The sequence below is a fragment of the Onychostoma macrolepis genome, chromosome 03 (assembly GCF_012432095.1).
Source record: "Onychostoma macrolepis isolate SWU-2019 chromosome 03, ASM1243209v1, whole genome shotgun sequence".
Lineage (NCBI taxonomy): Eukaryota > Metazoa > Chordata > Actinopteri > Cypriniformes > Cyprinidae > Onychostoma > Onychostoma macrolepis.
The window spans coordinates 19594874-19599759 of NC_081157.1; the positions used below are offsets into that span (position 1 = coordinate 19594874).

Genomic DNA, 4886 nt, shown 5'->3' on the forward strand with positions numbered 1-4886 from the left:
TGCTGTTTCTATAGAGTTTTTAAAAGGAAGCATGGATTAGAAACCTAGGAATTCTTCTTCCTCATCAGAGGCTTCTTGAAATAGATCAATGAGTTTGCGTTTTTCCTTTGTCTCCAATTCCTCGGCTGTTGGAAAACACATTTTTAAATTACAGATATGTGCTGTCCGGACATCCTCTCCAGTGTCCTCTAGAGCTATTTGATAGTTCAACGGACCAAGCTGCTTCAGGATACGGTAAGGCCCCTTCCATTTTGGTGCCAACTTTGCACTAAAGTTATGTTTTGCACTTGACTGTGGAAAGTTTCGCAGCCATACCCGGTCTTTGCATTTAAATGTTAATTCTCTCCTCTTTTTGTTATAGTTCCTCAGTTGTCTCATCTTGGCTTTTTCACTACTTTCTTTGGCTTGCATTTGCAGCTGATGGAGATGATGAACCACATCATAGGAAGCAGTGTCTGGAGTTAAATTACGGCCATGAAGCATTTTGTCCATTGGACCTTGGAGTTTTCTGCCAAGCTGGAGTTCTGCTGGGGATAGTGCAGTGGTTTCTTGGATGCCTGAATTCAGGGCGAATCGGAACTCTGGTAAGAACTGGTCCCACTTCTTGTGGTTATCATCCACATAGGCTGACATCATATTTTTTAGAGTCCGATTCACTCTTTCAGTCATGTTGGTTTGTGGGTGGTATGCTGTAGTCAGTTTTCGGGTAATGCTCCAATTCTCACATAGTTCTCTGAACACAGCTGAGACAAACTGAACACCCCTGTCTGAGAGGATGAAATCTGGCACACCCCATCGTGTCAGAATCTCTTTTCTGAAGATGGAAGCAACATTCTGAGCCGTGGCCTGACGGATGGGAAACAGCTCAACCCATCGAGAAAAATAATCAACAAAAACTAGTAGGTATTCATTTTGATTTGAACTTCGTGGTAATGGGCCCATGATGTCAACTCCCAGCATTTGGTTTGGGCGAGTGGTAGTAATTTGCTGCAATTTTCCAACAGGTTTCTGATTTTCATTTTTTAATGTTTGACACTTTACACAAGCTCTGACATGACGTTTCACGTCAGCCCACATGCCTGGCCAAAAAACCACTTCCTGGAGTCGCTTGTACGTTTTGAAGATCCTCCATGGCCACTAAGTGGACTGGAGTGATAATGCTGCAGCAGAGGGCCGAAGACTACTGGGAACATACACTCGGTAGTGCAACTGGTTATTTGGGAGGTAGGTTTTCTGGTATAATTTGTCCTCAACAACTTCATATTGGTCCATCAAACTTGCATTGTTCTCTGCAACGGCTTGCAATAGCTTTGAAACCTCCGGGTCTTTGTGCTGTTCCTCCCACAGGACAACATCTGATAAAGACAAGTCTGGATCCTTGTGGCTGGTGTACAGACTGCAGCTTGAGGTTGGAGAAGACCTGGATAGTGCATCTGGGGCTACATTGAGTTTCCCTTTTCTGTACTCAATGATGAAATCGAATTTCTGCAGTCTTAGGACCCAACGGATGAGTCGACTGGTGGTTTTGGTGGAACCCATGACCCATTGCAAGGCGGAGTGGTCAGTGACAACTGTGAAGAGTTTGTGTTCGAGGTAATGTTGCCATTTTTCCAGGGCCCACACAACTGCCAGACATTCTTTTTCGGTTGTTGTATAGTTAAGTTCAGCTCCTGTCAAAGTTCTACTTGCATAAGCAATAACTTCCTCCCTTCCAGCATCCTTCCTTTGTGCCAAAATGGCACCCAAACCGGTGTCACTGGCATCAGTATAAACCATGAAGGGGAGATCAAGATTTGGATGGCCGAGGATGGGTGGCGAGGTGAGGCAAGCCTTCAACTGTTCAAATGATTGTTGACACTGAGCTGTCCATTGAAATCGATGTTCCTTCTTTTTCAGGGAATTAAGGGGTTCGGCTATTCTTGAGAAGTTCGGGACAAACCGATGATACCACCCCGCCAATCCGAGGAACCTTTGTACCTCCTTCAGGTTTCTAGGCACAGGGTAAGCGTGAATGGCTTCAGTTTTACATGGGTCTGCCGAGATGCCGTGAATGCTTACAACATGTCCTAGAAAAACGATTTCTTGAAGAAAGAACTGGCTCTTCTTCAAATTAATAGTTAGACCAGCAGTCTCCAATCTGTGAAGGACAGTCTGAAGGTCATGGAAGTGCTGGGTGATTGAAGGTGAGTGAATGATGATATCGTCTATATAGACGAAGCATAGTTTTCTCCTTAGTTCCCCAGGACTGTTTCCATAAGTCTCTGGAAAGTGGCAGGAGCATTTTTTAAACCAAACGGCATAACATTAAATTGATAGAGACCTGCAGGAGTGATGAAGGCAGTCTTGGCTTTGCTATTGGGGTCCATCGCTACCTGCCAATAACCACTATTAAGATCAATAGTGGAGAAAATGGCTGCGCCAGAAAGTGACTCCAGGATTTCTGTGATGTTTGGAAGAGGGTAAGCATCACTTTCTGTTACAGAATTAACCTTTCTGTAGTCCACACAGAATCTAAGTTTGCCATCCTTTTTGGGTACCAAGACCACTGGTGAGGCCCAACCAGAGTGGGATGGTTCAACAATTCCTTGCTTCAACATTTCGTCAAGCTGTTCCTCCATGGCAAGTTGTTTAAGAGGGGACAAGCGGTATGGTTTTTGCTTAATGGGTACCTGATAAGTGGTATAAATGTGGTGTTGCAGAACATCAGTACGTCCAGTCCGGAGAGTACACACCCGAGGATTGCTTTCCAGGATGTGGAGCAACTGTTGTTTACCATCTGGAGGTAAATGAGCTTTATTCACTGCGGTTTTTAGTAACGTTGTTTCATCCATACTGTCAAGTTGTTGATTTAGCATTTGAGGGGACGGAGGTGGAATAGAACTTAATAGGAACAGATTCTGTGTTGTTTTTCTGTTGCAGGGGTTCCTGATGTGGACTCACCATTGGCACGCTGGCATTGCCTGGTTGAAAGGGTACTCCTTTTCAGGTGTAAGCTTAAAAGAATATTTTGATCAGTGACATTAAGCTGCATTCCACTGAAGAATATAAAATCCAACCCCAGGACTACAGCATAGGCGAGGGCTTGTGACGACAGAACAGTAGCAGGTATAGTGAAAGCTTGATCGTGGAGGTGTATGGTGGTATTCATCCAGCCTAAGGGAATCTCTGCTTCTCCATTTGCTAGGTAGAGAGGACCACTGGACCATGGATGGAGCTGATCGGGTGATGTGAGCTGTCTCATGAGACTTTCATGAATAAGTGTGTAGCTTGCACCAGTATCCACGATGGCTTTTCCAGTCCAGGCAGCAATATTGATGGGAACAACCAACTGCTGGGGTACTGTCATTGTTGCATTAGGGTTTGTGTAGGCTTTCTTGGTGGTAGATAGAGGCTTCTGCATTCTTGTAGCAGTCACAGAGTTGTTAGAAGACTGACCCCTTGTCTGAGGAGATGAATAGGGATGTTTGCTGCTGGTAAATTGGTGTGCAGTTGACTGAGGGGACGGTGGAGGGTTATAGTGTGGACACTTGCCTGGCGGATGCTGTCCTCTGCATCTCCAACATTGAACTGGGATTTTCTCAGCAGGTCGGTTCGATGAGGGTCTTTGTAATGTGGTTGGATACTTAGGGCCCATTCGACCTTCATATCGAAGCTGTTGTTCATAATCTTTTCCAGTTGGTGTCCCAACTTGACCAGTTCCTCCACAGTACACACTCGACTACGCAACTGGCTGGCAAGGTAAGGCTTGATGTTCTTAAGTATCATCTTTACAATTTCACCTTCAGTTAGATCTGTCTTCCATCTTTTACAAAGGGCTCTGTAGGAGAATGCAAAGTCTCTTATAGATTCTTTCTCACCCTGGATTTTCGTTCTAACTCGTTCAGCCAGTTCATCCTCATAATCTTCAGATAGGAACGCAGAAAGGAATGCAGCCTCAAACTCACTCCACGTGGATATGCTGGAACGTCTGACCTCCCACCAGTCACGAGCGGTTCCATGTAGGACAGTACGGAATGTGGCCAGGACATCCGCATCAGTGAGGGGATGAAGAGCCAAGAAATCCTGACATTTAGTTAAGTACAGGAGGGGGTCTGCATCGTCTGATGGCCTTCCAAAAGTGGGAAAGGTTAACTTGATATGATCACTTTTACTACAGACGTGGGAAGAAGGGGTGAAGATTCAGCTGGCAAATTTGAAGTAATGGTGTTGCTGAGAATTTGTGGTGCCAATTTTTGTTGTTCTTCAATTTGATTGTTGATATCTTGAAATCCTTTCTCCAACTCATTTCTCAACTCCTTTACACATGTGGAAAACTTGTGGATTTGGGTGACACATTGCTGAAGTTCTGAAGTAATGTGATCCTGACTTGTTTGAAATGTATGTTGACCAGCTTTGATGTCCTGCTGGACTTCTGACTGGAGTTGATCTACCATGAAACGCATTTCCGACACCAAGGTAGATTCCACCTTTTGGAGTTCAGCTGTCATCATTTGCTTTATAGCTTTAGTCAACTTGTCCATTTCAGATTCCTCTTGTTGTTTGGTAGTGGTCAACAGAGTGAAGACTTGGCTTTTGTTATCCTCCACTTTTACAGCAAGGTCAGCGAGCTGATTTTTATGGTGGGAAGAAGTGGCTTTCATTTCTTGGGTAAGATCATCCACAATTTTTTCTTGCCTTTTCATGAAGTCAAATAGAATATCCCAGTTCCCTTTCACCTGAGCAGTGAACTGTTGAATTTCTTTTCCAGGAGTTGGGAGGACGTTGGGTAGGTCATGTTGTGCCACAGAAGAAGGAGTTCCACCTTCAGATGATGTGCAGAGTTGCATAGGTTCTGGCTGAAATGAAGCAGAGCCACCTAGAGGCATGGAGGCAAAGTGCACCTGAGA

At 44.7% G+C, this 4886-nt stretch overlaps 2 long non-coding RNA genes across 5 annotated transcripts; both read left to right on the plus strand.

Annotated features, from left to right (window-relative positions):
- The first annotated feature begins 3005 nt into the window (after positions 1–3005).
- On the plus strand, positions 3006–4067 carry LOC131537496 (uncharacterized). Of its 3 annotated transcripts, XR_009270303.1 has the most exons (5): positions 3006–3105; positions 3185–3336; positions 3409–3585; positions 3676–3738; positions 3909–4067. It is a non-coding gene; the product is annotated as an uncharacterized LOC131537496 (long non-coding RNA). The 3 variants fall into 3 exon arrangements; XR_009270301.1 differs by having other exon boundaries at positions 3185–3585; XR_009270302.1 differs by having other exon boundaries at positions 3013–3105; positions 3189–3585.
- A 97-nt stretch (positions 4068–4164) lies between these two features.
- Positions 4165–4886, plus strand: LOC131537497 (uncharacterized). Of its 2 annotated transcripts, none has more exons than XR_009270305.1 (3): positions 4165–4455; positions 4547–4647; positions 4748–4886. It is a non-coding gene; the product is annotated as an uncharacterized LOC131537497 (long non-coding RNA). The 2 variants fall into 2 exon arrangements; XR_009270304.1 differs by having other exon boundaries at positions 4595–4647.